Source organism: Macaca nemestrina, chromosome 4 (assembly GCF_043159975.1).
Source record: "Macaca nemestrina isolate mMacNem1 chromosome 4, mMacNem.hap1, whole genome shotgun sequence".
NCBI lineage: Eukaryota > Metazoa > Chordata > Mammalia > Primates > Cercopithecidae > Macaca > Macaca nemestrina.
In genome coordinates this window covers 145,581,683-145,597,335 of record NC_092128.1, presented here as the reverse complement: position 1 = coordinate 145,597,335, position 15,653 = coordinate 145,581,683, and the positions used below count along the sequence as shown (strand labels likewise).

At 42.1% G+C, this 15,653-nt stretch overlaps 1 protein-coding gene across 13 annotated transcripts in view; it reads left to right on the top strand.

Annotated features, from left to right (window-relative positions):
- The window catches only part of LOC105466343 (activator of transcription and developmental regulator AUTS2), a 1,205,160-nt gene that overhangs the window by 1,134,309 nt on the left and 55,198 nt on the right, over window positions 1-15,653 (top strand). The window lies entirely within an intron of this gene.

The window sequence follows — 15,653 nt, the reverse complement described above, 5'->3', positions numbered from 1 at the left end:
CCCTACTTAAAAAGCCTTTCCTGCCCAAATCTGAATCATTACTTCATGGAGTTTATTATTTAGGCAGATCCGAAGATCAACATGAAGTTTTTTTTTGTTTGTTTTGTTTTGTTTTTTAATGCCACCAGGGTGACAGGAAGATTTATTGAAAGCCGAACTTATTTTGTTTGCTCTAATATTCACAAGTCTCAAGAGTTTAAGGAAGTGGTAAGTATACCTGCTGCCTCAGGGACTACTGTTAGGATATGAGCATAAAGTCATCCACACTGGTCTCCAAATCGCAGGCATCAATCTGTCGGGATTATGCAGCGGTGGGGAGAAGGTGGCTATTACCCAGAAGAGAGCTGCTTGAGAGCTTCTCAGCATTCTTCCCCACGGGCAGAGTATCTTCTCTTCATGTTCCTACGAAGTGTTATGGAGAGGAAAGTAGTTGGTAGGGATCTTTTTATTGTACATATTTTTTAACACACACACCCCTTTCTTTCAGCTCTGGTTCCCTCTAAAAAGGTCCTGTTCTCATCCTGGCCACCAAACTTCTTACACGAGGGGTCCCTTCTCTCTTTCTTTGTCACCAGACCAAGTTTGTTAACCATCTTCAGAATTACAGGACTTTAGTAGCTGAAGAATTCCCTTTAAAGTGGTTCCAAACTCAGCACCTTTAGGCAACACAGCTCATTGTTTGCTTTGTTGAGAGAAGCTTGTTTTGAAGAGCTAGGAAAATGAGTTCAAGCTCAGATTTCTCTGGGTAGAAAGGGTATCCCATATCAGATGATGATGTGAAGAAACAGTTTGTGAGCCGTAAAGTGAAAAGGTCTTAAACACGAGAGATAAGCCAAGGGGTGTATATTTCAGGTAACATACAAACACAAGGGAAACAGACCTCTGGCATCTCACCGCATCTGTAAATCTGGATGATTTCAGGTGAAAATGAAAAGCATTTGCTTTTTTCAATCTTGGGGATTTCTAAAACATTCAGTTCTTTAATAATAATAGTAATAGCACCATTTGCTGAACCCCAAATATACGTCTGCTGCTCTGCTGGGCTCCTGATATGCATTTTCCCTAGTGGGCCCAGGACCTGCAAGGCTGGTATTGTTACTGCTTTATAGAGGTTCAAGGAGATGGCATGCCAAAGGCCACAAGAGTGATGTGTGTGAGAGCCAGAATTTCATTCTTGTGTCACCTTTTTTTTTTTTTTTTTATAGTTTCACTCTTGTTGCCCAGACTGGAGTACAGTGGCACAATCTCAGCTCACTGCAACCTCTGCCTCCTGGGTTCAAGCTGTTCTCCTGCCTCAGCCTCCTGAGTAGCTAGGATTACAGGCGCCCGCCACAATGCCTGGCTACTTTTTTGTATTTTTGGTAGAGACCGGGTTTCACTATGTTGGCCAGGCTGGTCTCAAACTCCTGACCTCAGGTGATCCACCCGCCTTCTTGTATGAATTTATCCAGTGGTCAGGTATTTGAGTGCCTATCTGACATTGTCTGAGAGACAGTGAACACTGAGGTGTTGTACACAGCTTTCTTGTAGCAGTTCATGATCTACTACTGGGCTAGTCAGATATTGACCCCGAGTCTGTTGGACCGTAGCTCACTTTCTTTTTATGTTGCACAATTGCAAACCTGTAGAAATGTTGGAAGAACAGTATGACAAACACCCATATACCCTTCACCTACATCCACCATTCTTAACATTTTTCTACATTTGCTTTAGCTCTCTGTTTTCAGCTAAGTCATTTCAACGTTAAAAGTATCATGATGCTTCAGTATTCGTCTGCTGCACTTTCTGCGTAATCTCAATACCATTATCAACCTCCAAAAGTTAGCTGTGATTCTGTAATGTTATCTAGTATATAATTCATACTGAACTTTCCTTGCTTGCTTCCAAAGTGTGCATTTTTACAAAATAGTGAGCTTTTTTTTTTTTCTTTCATTTTTGAATCCAGGATCCAATCAAGACCACACGTTTTTGGTTGATATGTCTCTTTGACCTCTTGAAATTAAATATAGCCCCCAATCCCGCCCCTCAACCCCTTTTAAAATCTTGAAATGGCATCAGAAGTTGAGCCCAGGCTGGTTGTCTTTTAGGAAATCCTACTTTGTGAATTTCCTCATGGTGGCATTTGTTACCTGATTATTTTTTAATTAAAAAAAAAATCCATTTTCAGTCTGCGGTCACACTGCTTTATGAATCCAGTTTACGTAGATTTTTTGTGGGTGTACTTAGATGTAGCTGCTTTGGGAAGAGGGACACATGGAAAATGACTATAAGAGGAGACGAGGGAGACAGGGAATGTTTTGTACAGCATTTTATATGCTATAAATAATTATGGCTATATAGTCAAATGAGCTTTTAGAGCTCTGGATTCCATTGGAATTTAAGGATTCTTCTCTTCCCCTCTTTTCTTGCAGAGATTAGTTTGTAGTTGCCAACAACCGTGGAACTGGTGAACTGCTTAAATCATCATCTTTTCATTAAAAAAGGATTTAATTAATTAGACTTGACTAGCAAGCTGACATGTTAATCGATAAGGGAAGTGGGGTTCAGCGCCTCTTAAGTTGGGAGTCCCCATTAAGTCATTATGATGTCTGCTGAAACATTCTTCTTCACAATGATTCTTAAGAATTTTTACGTAAATCCCTCTAATGTTAGAAAATCCTGTCCCTTTCAAATTCCAGAAGGATCTGAATTGTGTTCATGTATTTCAGATACAAACTGTTGAGGATTTTAGGGAGCCTCACAGTGTCGGACAGGCCCTTACATATTGTCTTATTTTTACTTTCGAAGACCCAGTGGGTCTGGGCATCCTTTGTCATATAACTTCAGCTTTTACAAACGAACTTCATTGCAGTTTATGATTTCAATTTAATTTGTTCCCAGATAAACCTGAATGTTGATTAAAACCAGTAATTTGGTTAAGTGTCAGAATTAGAAGAAGGATGTGGAAAGTGAGGAGTCAGGGCTAGGAGGAGAGAACGCGAGCTTCATGAATCACCTGCAATGGGTGGTGCTTTATAAGGCTCTTTTCCCTAATCCTGTTAATCAGATTTTCCTTTTGGAACTCTTGACTGAAAGCTTCTTAGTTTACCCACATGTTCCTCCGGGATGAATGTTGAAAATAACTTCTTTTTTATTTTTTTATTTTTTCCTCTATACAACCCCTTTGCAATTGCTTTGGTTTCTAAGTTTCATGGTTGTTCTGGGAGACATCACATTTACCCTCTCAACCCAAGGTCTTGAAGATGGGAGGTTTTTGGGACCTCATCATAGACCTCCAAGGGCACTTGGAAGCTCAGAGAGGCCAAAGTGCCCCAGGACCAGTGGGCTGGCAAATGGCACACCTGGGTTTGGCAGAAAGCCCCTAGAGCCTGCACTCTTAGCCACTCTGGTAAAGGAGCTCTTCTTTGTGAGTCAGACAGCAAGAAGCGCCTGCTGTACAGACTGTCAAGTGCATAATGCTTGGAGGCATTTGAAGGAAGTAAAAGGCTCTATTTTTTTCCCCAGAGAAACCGTTTTAATTTACCTTTCTGAGTTGTAGAGAAAAATACTCACATAGTTCTGCTCTTATTTATGTATTTTCAATAAAACAAACTTGTGCATTTGGGTTTTAGTGTACAGGTCATCGGCCACATGTAAAACTGATTTGTTAGGAGTCATTACCTAGAAAATAAAATTCCGAAATAAAGATCAGGTATTCCTGAAAGTAACGTTTTGTTTATAGGCCTTTACAAGTATACATGTAGAAGACTTTTTGAGAATTTGAGAAGGGTTTTTGAGACGGGAGTCTGGGTCTGTCACCCAGGCTGGAGTGCAGTGGTGTGATCTCTGCTCACTGCAACCTCCACCTCCCAGGTTCAAGCAATTCTCCTGCCTCAGCCCCCCGAGTAGCTGGGATTACAGGCGCCTGCCATCACGCCTGGCTAATTTTTGTATTTTTAATAGAGACGGGGTTTCACCATGTTGGCTAGGCTGGTCTCAAACTCCTGGCCTCGGGTGATCCGCCTGCCTTGGCCTCTCAAAGTGTTGGGATTACAGGCATGAGCCACCGCATTTGGCCGAGGACTTCTTTTATAAATGAAAATGTGGCTGCCATTTTGCAGGGGCATATATACCTTTAGGTGTTTTCAGTTACTTTCATATTTGATTCCATATTTGATTTATTCCATATTTGATTTTTTCTACCCTGCAGGGGTAGAAAATTAACATTATAACTGGATTCTCTGTTTTATAGTAAGCTTATCAAAAATCAAGGCATAGTGAGAATTAAAACATCAGTTTATTTTTGGAAGAATGATTTTATTTTTCATCCTGATACTCTTTTTTTTTTTTTGAGACGGAGTCTCACTCTGTCACCCAGGCTGGAGTGCAGTGGCGCGATCTTGGCTCACTGCAAGCTCTGCCTCCCAGGTTCACACCATTCTCCTGCCTCAGCCTCCCAAGTAGCTAGGACTGCAGGGCCCGCCACCATGCCCGGCTAATTTTTTGTATTTTTTAGTACAGACAGGGTTTCACCATGTTAGCTAGGATGGTTTTGGTCTCCTGACCTTGTGAACCACCCTTCTCAGCCTCCCAAAGTGCTGGGATTACAGGCGTGAGCCACTGCGCCTGGCCTCATCCTGACATTTTTTATGTGGTAGGTGCTAAAACTAGTTTAGCATGCTGCTAAAACTAGATTAGTAGTACTTAATATAGATGGATCATTTTCAATAATTCCATACATTAAACAATTTACTGCCTCCATTATAAGGTGTACCATTGACTTAATACTGGTTTTTTGGGGAGGGAGTGAGTTTTAGAAATACTAGGACATTAAAAACTGCAATGTTGATTGCAGGGACATCTAGATTTCAGAAACATTAGCACGTACTTGTGCAGGGGTGGGAGAGGGAGAATGTGTGTCTTAGAAATGAAGAACTATGGTACATGTATGTAGCATATGATGTCACATTTTATAATTTGTCTACTTAAATAATGATATGCAGATCTTTTGAGACCGAGAGCAAGGAGGTTGGGCCTTTTAATAAGACAGAAAAATTACCTTCCCTTCAAGACTTAGACAAATTAAATTGGACTTTAAAAGTGGTTTAGCTGTTTCCTCTCCGGTAAATCTCAGAAGTGAGTGCCCTGGCTGAACATGAGGGAACATCTATTGTCAGCACCCTGAAAGCCTATTTGAAATGTCATCAACTTGGAGCATTCATTGGCAGCGACTGTCAACAGTCCCTTTTAAAAGGATGCCTTGGGTAGAATGGAAATTACAGTGGCAGGCAGTTAGTCCTTTTTAATAAGGACAACTGTTTAGAAGAATTACGTTGTAAGAATAAATGAAATTTGGAAACAACTCTAGTCCCCATGTTCTGTCGTGACTGTCAACACCAAATGTATTTTCATTTTTGCAACTGCCTAAGGATTTTCCGTTTAACAAACTTACATGGCAAATGGGAACGCAGTGGCATTCCCTGAGAGTCTGAAATCTGGTTTGGCTCTGCTGTTAGCACATTTGCCTGCAGGGATTGATGTATCTGATTGAAAAATGTTGAGTTCAGCCAAGACTTAAGGTTAAGGTCCTTCTATTTATTTTGAGTCAGTTCCTACAGGTAGAGAATTTGAAAGCCCAGAAGTGGTTTCATTGCCCCAGTAGAGATAAATGGCCAAATGTAATAAAAACAGACAGTGCTGTCCTTAATTGTCCTCCCCTTTATATAAAGGACCTGGGAGGGTAGATCACCTGAGATCAGGAGTTTGAGACCAGCATGGGTGGCGGGCGCCCGTAGTCCCAGCTACTCGGGAGGCTGAGGCAGGAGAATGGCTTGAACCTGGGACACGGAGGTTGCAGTGAGCAGAGATCGTGCCACTGCACTCCACCCTGGGGGACAGAGTGAGACTCCATTTAAAAAAAAAAAAAAAAAAAAAAAAAAGGACCTGAGAGAGAGGAAGGCTAGAGGGGCTAGAGCTGGGTTGTATTTTATTAGGGGTCAGGATTTACTATGTTAAGTTTTAAGATGTGAATTTGGAATTTTTTTTCATATTTTTAAGAAGAGAATAGAAAGATAATGGAATATATTTGACACCTGAAATGCCAACTCTCAACACATTAGAAGTTTTTATATAGAGACAATGGATGTGTTTATTAGAAACCTTTATTTAATCATAAAGAAAATCTCCCAGGGAATATTTTGCTATCATACCATACATATATTTGAATGAGAAATGGCATTTCTTTAAAAAAAAAAAAATCTCATTGACTCATTCCCACCGCATATTTGAACTAATGAATTGCTATATGGAAATATAGTAAGCAACTTATAGAGATCCTATCGTCGTATATGTGATATAAATGTCCACATTTCCTATCAAAATGGCATCTGATGTTGGCCCTCTTAAAGTTCTGTGGCTTAAAATACTAACAGTAGGAGGAAAATAAACAGAGACCAAAACGCTAACTCAACAATGAGTAAAAATACCACAGTACAAGTGGAACCTTCTATAATTCTGTATGCCAGAAGTTTTGAGAAGAGAAGATAATATCTTAAGCGTTAAGAAATCCTGAGGCCCTGTCCAGCTTATTGCTGTTGGAGCACCCAAGACCCTTTAATCCTCCAGTTTAGAGGATAATATTGTCAAGTCAGAGAAGCTTAAACACAATAGCATCTTCTGGAACCCGAGTGACCTGTATTGAGAGTGGATCTCGCGCTTTTGTTCTTTTGAGAGGCAGGTGTAAAGGATAACACACGGGATCATCGTATTTTAAAGCATCTAAAAGCCAATCCCCACCTTCCTCATTGTCTTTCCTGTCGGCTTTTGATCAGGTAAATTCTAAAGGCAGATGCTAGTGAAGAGTAGGTAGTTAGGCTTGTGTTTTCACTTCTCTGTGCCAGCTTTCTGTCCTCACCCTCCTCGTCAGTTAGCACTGATGAATGTGTAGAATTCGTGAAGGCTGGGTATTAACATCGGTAATGTAACTTTCAGAACCTCCGCAGTGTCTAAAGGGAGGAAGCTTATTTCCACCCCACCTCGTGGGAATTCAAAGGTAGCTTTCCAGTTGTGATCAGATTAAACAATTCCCTCCAGGCCAGTGTATGAGAACCTGCACATTCCTACCAAAGCGACGGTAATTGTACCCAAGTGTGTTTTCAGATTTATGTCATAGCAAGCAAAAGGGACCACAGCCGTGTTTGTTAGAGCCCCTAATGCCTGTTTGCCACAGGGCTGTTTGTTGTTTGTTTGTTTTCTGCTTGTTTGTTTTGAGATGGAGTTTCGCTCTTGTTGCCCAGGCTGGAGTGCAATGGTGCAATCTTGGCTCACTGCAACCTCCACCTCCTGGGTTCAAGCAATTCTCCTGTCTTAGCCTCTCAAGTAGCTGGGATTACAGGCATGTGTCACCACACCCAGCTAATTTTTGTATTTAGTAGACTATTTAGTAGGTCAGGCTGGTCTCGAACTCCTGATCTCAGGCGATCTGCATGCCTCGGCCTCCCAAAGTGCTGCAGGCATGAGCCACCGTGCCAGGTCGGGCTGTTTTTAGAAGTTATGTTTCAGAGGTTAAAAATTTATGTCTTAAGATAAAAAGACTTTCTTAACTACCTAATGTATCCCAGGATCTATGTCTTGGTTTTATAAGACAGGCTGGCAGTAAATTTCAGACCTGACCTAACAAGTTACAATCCTACTCCTGGGCAGAAGTCTTCTGTGTTAGTGACAATATGGAATTGAAGGAAGGCTTCCATTTGTGGATAAGTGTGATTGGACGAAGGCCAGGATCTACAGGTAATACAGTGGAGGAAACTTAGCAGGACCTGATTGTTCAGATTCTTCTATGTTCCCCTCCTCCGGGAATAGGGAGGGCACCTCTCAAATGATGGTTTTATGGTGTGTTTCAGAGGAAGGTTAGAAAATCCTTTCTAAATTTTATGACCTGCTTTAGGGAAAGAAGGGTGGGAAGGTGAGAGTGACCTTCCTACTACTGCTGTTTTCTCAAATCCCAACAGGCCGTGTTTTGGGGTAGTATGTCCTGAAGCGCACATCATGTATAGAAACAAATAAAAAATTGTTTGCTTTGTGATGCTGTCCTGATCTGTGGATCTTAACTGCTATTACTCTGAGTTTTTCTTAAAGCAGATAATTCTTTTTAAATGCTTTATGCCAGCCAAAGTTAGAAGAGAATCCTAAACTTACCCTTATTTTAAAGTGCAGGATTATCATGGTTTTTGTAGTGCAGCATTATCTGGTTGGAAAACTAGGTCTGAAAGACCCTTATCAGGTTGAGTTCCTCCAGGCAATTTCAAAGTCCATCTGGAGGCTGGGCATGGTGACTCCCGCCTGTAATCCCAGCATTTTGGGAGGCCGACATGGGTGGATCGCCTGAGATCAGGAGTTCAAGACCAACGTGGCCAACGTGGCGAAACCCCTCACTTCTAAAAATACAAAAATTAGCTGGGCATGGTGGCGGCGCCTGTAGTCCCAGCTACTTGGGAGGCTGAGGCAGGAGAATCACTTGAACCTGGGAGGGCAGAGGCTGCAGTGAGCCGTGATTGTGCCACTGCACTCCAGCCTGGGAGACAGAGCGAGACTGTCTCAAAAAAAAAAAAAAAAGTTCATCTGGAGGCAGCACCATGCAAGTTGTGCCTTTGACCATTTTCCCAACTGGTGATTGTACCAGTGAGAGAGAAATTCACATCTTGTATTTTTGTGTGTGTGGCCTGAGTAAGAGTGTCAAGGCAGTCTGCATTCTTAACTGACCCATTAACTTTCTTCCTCCACAGATCGTTTCCTTAACAATGCTCCTTGATTAGAAGAAATGTCTCCTCTCCTCCCAGTTATTCAGTGAACAGCCCTCTCTCCCAAGGGGCCACATGAAAGGGAAACCCAAGCACAACCTCCAGGCAGGACTAGCAGCCTGGGAGGAGCCGCTTTCTGTTCTTGGGGAAAGCTGGGGCTGCTCTGCCCTGGAGAACAGCGATTTACAAAATGGGGTGAAAACGACGGCCCCACCCTCCATCACTCTTTGTCTCTTGGTGCTTTCTGGAGACTTTGGAGACCTGCGCCGGGGGTGGGGCTTGGAGCTTCTGTGCCCTCGGTTAAGGATACCATGGCTGGGCCAGTGCGGACCCCAGTGCTGTTCCCCACTCCTCCTCTGCCTCTCTCCAGTTCTCAGTTCCGTCCTGGTCAGGAGCCCAGCGGCCCCAAAGACTAGTAATAGCTTGGCCTGTACCCGATGCCCCATTACTCCCCCAGGGGACTCCTCCTTCCCACACTTCATGATGCCCAGTTTCTGTTCTGTTTTCTTTCCAGGAAACGTGTCCCTACCTGGAATCCCCAGCGGGGGCTTCCATGTTGCATTAGAGAACTTCACATTCAACCCCCATTTTCTATTTTAACCAATCTTGCCAGTCAGTGGTGAGATCCTTCAGGGTGGGACGCAGGTCTTACTCTTCAGTAAACCCCTAGTTTCAGGTGTTAAAATTTGGCGGTCAGTCAGGAGTTGTTGAAGTGACCTGTAATTGTTTCTGTGCGGTAGATAATAAAGCTGCGGATATTATTCTCTTCCTGAAACCCTGAAGACTTCAGAAATGTGAGGAAGCCAGGCCTCAAGTGCCCTCCGCTTTCAGATGTGAGGATAAAAGGTTGAGAAGTTGTTATAATGGAATGAACTGTGTAAGCACAATGCCATGAACTTCTAATTTCCTCTTGCAGAAGATCATAACACTATTTGCCCATTGTATGTGTGTATGTATTTATTTAGAGACGGGAGTCTGGCCCTGTCACCCAGGCTGGAATGCAATGGCGCGATCTCGGCTCACTGCAACCTCCGCCTCTCGGGTTCAAGTGATTCTCTTGCCTCAGCCTACCAAGTAGCTGGGATTACAGGCACCTGCCACCACGCCTGGCTAATTTTTTGTGTCTTTAGTAGACACGGAGTTTCACCATGTTGACTCGGCTGGTCTCGAACTCCTGACCTCATGATCCGCCCACCTCAGCCTCCCAAAGTACTGGGATTACAGGTGTGAGCCACTGTACCCAGCCTATTTGCCCATTATTAAGCAGTAAAAGGACAACCTTTTTTTTTTTTTATTGAGTTACACTTCACAGACCATGAAATACACTTTTTTAAGGGGTACATTTCAGTGACTTTTAATATGTTCCAAGAGTTATGCAGCTATCACTACAATTAATTTTAGAACATTTTCATTCCCCCAAAGGAAACTCTGTACCTGTAGCTTCCATACCCCTCATCCTCCCAACCCCTCAGCCCAGGCAGCCAGTAATCTGCTTTCTGTCTCTGGCTTTGCCTCTTCCTGGGCACTTCATATACATGGTGTCATACAACATGTGGTCTTTTGTGTCTGGCTTTTTTCACTTAGCATAATGTTTTCAAAGTTCATGTTGTGGAATATATCAGCATTTCATGTTTAATTGCCAAATAATATTCCATTGTATGGATATGCCACATTTTGTTTATTGATTCATCAGTTGATGGACATTCAGGTTGCTTCTATTTTTTGGCTACTCTGAATAATGCTGCTGTGAACATTGACGCACAAGTTTTTGTGTGGATGTAAGTTTTCATTTCAGGTATGTACCTAAGAGTGGAATTGCTGGGTCATGTGTTAGCTCTATGGTTAGCCTTTTGAGGAACTGCCAGACAGTTCTCCAAAGTGACTACACAGTTTTTCATTCCCACCAACAGTGTATGAGGGTTCCAGTTTCTCCATATACTTGTCAACACTTGCTATTGTCTGCCTTTCTGTTTATAGTGGGTGTGAAGTAATATTTCATTGTGGGTTGGATTAGATTTGCATTTCCCTGAATGACTAATGATGTTGAGCATCTTTTCATGTGCTTATGGCCATTTGTGTATCTTCTTTGGAGAAATATCTGCTCCAACCACTTGTCCATTGTTAATTGGGCTATTTGTTTTTTTTTTATTGTTGAGTTGTAGTAGTTCTTTATATATTCTGGATCCTCAGCCTTTACTATATAAATGATATGCAAATATTTTCTCGCATTTTGTGAGTTTTTTTTTACCTTCTTGATAGAGTCTTTTGAAGGGCTTCTTTTTAAAATAAAACTAAAGACTGATCATTCATTTTGTTTCACTTTCTAGTGAGTATTCATTCCAAATGACTGTCAAGAAGACACTATTCTTTTTTTTTTTTTTTTTTTGAAATAATTTTAAACTTATAGGAAGGTTGCAAGAATAAGAATAGCACAAAGCTCATATATACCCTTTACCCAGATCTAACTCTTAATGTCTTGCTCCATTTGGTTTCTATTTTGGTTTCTCCCTCCCTTTCCCCTCCCCCAGCCCCCACACACAAATAGGCAATTTTTTTCTGAACCACCTGAGGGTAAGATACATATATCATAGCCTTTTATGTCTAAGTAATTCACTGAGTATTTCCAAGAAATAAGGGTAATGTCTTACATAACCACAGTACAGCTACCAGTTGCAATAAATTTAACACTGATGTGATACCTTTATCTAATCAGCTCTTCAGATTCTAGTTGACAAAATGTCCTTTATGGCAATACTTTTCCCCTCCAGTATAGGATCTAGTCTAGTGTCGGGTGTTGCATCTGAGTGAAAAAATTAATGTCTATCAGGGTATTTCCTAAACACGTGATTAATAATCGTACTAAAGTGTATTATGCATTACAGTTTTCAAAGTATTTCTTGGTTCTTTATTATTAAATATATTTATTTTTCTTCATAGCAGATACTTGGAACAGTGCTTAGATTAGCGTAGTAACTAATACTTGGATTGGTTTGTGCCTCAGAATTTCTAGCAGGTCTCATCTGACCCATCTGCCCTTTAGGACTCCTCACATGGAGAGGAGGCTTCCATGTCCTGAGCACTTCCCTAGAGAAGAGGGGGTGAAGGAGATAGGGATGGACCAATCTACCTGTTGAGAAAGAGAGAAGTAGGTGTCAGTATCTGAGGTTCCTAGGTTGACCTACAGACATCACAGGGCCAGGTCCCTTCCTTCCTAGCAGTGCTGTTTATCAAGACCCCCGTCTGTCTCCCCTGACAGAAACCTTGCGGCGGTGAGGGTTGGCGGGGGGTGCATCCAGCGTGAATTCTCCTTATCGTTTGGACTCTTCCTGTTCCTGCCTGGCTCTCATTGAACCCACTTAGTCTTCTTCCTGATGAGTTGGCACAGGCAGGCCCAGCTTTCCCTTCAACATTTTGTCATCTTACACATAACCAGATTCCAAACCCTCTCAATTCTAGCAATTCTGCTTTAGGATAAGAAAAAAGTATGTATTATTTTTGCAGACAGGTGCAAAGTAAATTGGTAATTGTACTGAAGTACATTATGCATTGCAGTTTTTCAAAGTGTTTTCTTGTTTCTTTATTATAGTTATCTGGCCTCATAACACACACTTGACATAGACGTGGCACGTGTGATCTCTATTTTGTCCACAAAGGAACTGTGGTTTAGGAGGCAGCCCCTCACCAAAGCTCACACCTGTCTTCTCTGATTTTGCATCTTATGCTCTTTCCACAGGGCTGTGCTTCCTAATCATTTGTTAATAGAACTCAGTATTGTGCCTTTGGTAGGGATTGGTTTATACATCATTCAAGAATAATAAACATTTACACTCTTGATTTTTAATGATCTGAGACAGCACTGAAGTATATAAAAAGGTTAGGCTCCTGAGCATTTAATTCTTCAAGGAAGGGGATGGAGGAAAATCTCTATCTGCAGAGATAATAGCAGCTTAAGGGTATCTTAAATGGGATGCTTCTCAGGACTCTTGGAGACTTAGAGCTAGTGGTGTTTAATAATCACAGTTTACATCACTCAGAGTCATGGAATAGTTCTGTTGCATAAACAGAGCATTTTATGGCAACTTGGAAATCCTCACTGCTGCAGGACAAATGCTATACAGAATTGAAGATGCCAATTGTCTAGATTATTTTCCCCTAACAATTTTGTATGAAAAATTTCAAATATACAGAAAAGTGAAGATCGTTGTACAGTGAACACCTTTATTCCGACCTCTTCCACTCCCACCTCTACTCTAACCACCCCCCCATCTAGATTATGTAGTTGTAACATTTTTCTACATTAGTTTTTTGGGTTTTTCTGAGATGGAATCTCACTCTGTCATCCAGGCTGGAGTGCAGTGGTATCATCTCAGTGCACTGCAACCTCCGCCTCCAGGGTTCAAGTGATTCTCCTGCCTCAGCCTCCCAAGTAGCTGGGACTACAGGTGCCCGCCACCATGCCCTGATAATTTTTACATGTTTAGTAGAGACAATGTTTCACCATTTTGACCAGGCTGGTCTCAAACTCCTGACCTCAAGTGATCCTCCTGCCTCAGCCTCCCAAAGTGCTGGGATTACAAGCGTGAGCCACCACACCTGGCCTCTACATTAGTTTTATCACAGAAATCCAGGCTATTTTTGATATACTTTGTTAATATAATCATTAAGCATCTTTGATGTTTTGGATGGAAGAGACCCTACAGTCTCTTGGTGGGTGAGTTTCCTTTTATTTTTCAGAATCCCTCTGAACCGCGGCAACGTGGGACAGAGCTGAGAGCAAGGGCCTTGATTCTCATACTCAAGCCTCCCGACAACCCGCTGCATGCTCCAGGCTTCATGTTGTACCCCTTTGTCCAGATATCATGAAAACCCTGGCTGGGCGTGGTGGCTCACGCCTGTAATCCCAGCAGTTTGGGAGGCCGAGGCAGGCAGATCACGAGGTCAGGAGATCGAGACTATCCTGGCTAACACAGTGAAACCCCGTCTCTACTAAAAATACAGAAAAATTAGCCGGACGTGGTGGCGGGTGCCTGTAGTCCCAGCTACTCCGGGCGCTGAGGCAGGAGAATGGCGTGAACCCGGGAGGCGGAGCTTGCAGTGAGCCGAGATCGCGCCACTGCACTCCAGCCTGGGTGACAGAGCGAGGCTCCGTCTCAGAAAAAAAAAAAAAAAAAAAAAAAAAATTTTTAAAAAGAAAACCTTGATAAATATCAGTATGGAGATACATTGTCCCCCTCCCCCCTTTTTCACTCAGTTAAAAATCTGTCCCAGAATGAGGTTTGGCGGGACATATTGTTTGACATGCTTGTGGGGGCTGGCAGGGTGAGGTAGGAATGGTGGTGTAGTTACCTGGCATCTTACCTGCTCACTGGAAATGTTGGGCACTCAATAGATTAGTCAGAGTTTCCAGAAACAGAAAATAAAGCCATATAATAAATGCAGAAGTCCCCTAGTTAATGTCAACTGTTGTATGATATCTGCCCTAAGTCATTTTATTGCCTTTGTAAGATTTTTAAACTGTTGATATCATTATCCCTGCCTCTTTTAAAAAATGGAAGCAGCAACTTCCTAAAGAGGTTGTTATGAGACATTAGAAGACCTGCTTTCATGCCTAATAGTTACCTAAACTGAAATTCAGTATAGCAGTGTTGAAGGTGAAATAAGTTTTGGGTACTTTTAGGTAGCAGAAGAGATAATTCTAAGCTTTCAACCCAAGGTCAAGATAAATATAAATCTGGAGGAGGAAAAAAACGAAGTCTAGCTTCTCATTAGTAGGACAGCGTTCTCATTTTATAAGACCTTAATACCCAATAGGAAATGGCCGTCAATTCTGTTCATTTTATATTCTCACAGCCTGTCTCTCAGGTGGGAGAGCACAGCTAATTCTTAGGGTAAGTGTCCTCTTCTTTTAGAAGAAAACCTTACCAAAGGAGAGCTGAAATGGGTTGTCCCCGAGATGAGAAGGCTGGGAGATGTGTTTGGTTCCCTCCGCCTCACTTCGACCTTTCTGAAATCAAGAAACAAACAAAATGAAATCGACTTGTGAAAGGATATCAGAACGACATGGCAAATTCAGTTGGTTTCTGCAGAATTTTCTTCCTCCATTTCCTTTTTGAAGTTACAACGGTCATTCAGGAGCATGTCCAGAGGAGAGGAGCTAGGAGGGAGGACGGGTGGCTTCTAGAGTCAAGGCTGGGTTTGCCTAACCCTGACTGTCACGGGGGTGATGCGGATGTTCCGAAGAATGCATTAGCCTTTGACTCTAAGGACTGCAAGGAGAGGTTTCTTCTCAATCAAGTGAATGCGGGTGCGTCACCCTGTCTTCCTCATTCCCTGTGTCAGGGAATGCATCGGTAGCCTAAATGACTTTCCCTGGAACTGAAGCATGTGTTGGCTCTACTGTGGTACCTTAATGTTTTCCTGAAATCCTCTATTTGAAGGATAGAATGCCCAGGAGTGAAAGAATACTATGTTACTAGAATGCTTAAGAGGGAAAAAGAAAATAGAGCATTAACAGACAGGCCATATTCCATTCTCCCTGAGGAAGATTTATGTGACCTAGATGAAGAAAACTACAAATCTTGGAGAGACAAGAGACTTCAGAAATGGCAAGTTCTTAATTTAGAAGGCAAGGTATTGAGTTTATCCAAATTAATTTGGAAGTTTAGATCAGTTGCAATCAAAATCCTTATTTGATTGACAGTGGGGATGGACAAAATGGAGTTTGGATTTGAAAATCTACACAGGAGGAAGTGACAGTATATCTGTTTTATTATACATGTGTGTGTGTGTGTGTGTGTGTGTGTGTGTGTGTGTGTAACTATAACAATTAGAATATCATGACACTGTTAATAGACCATAAAGTGACAAATTACCCCA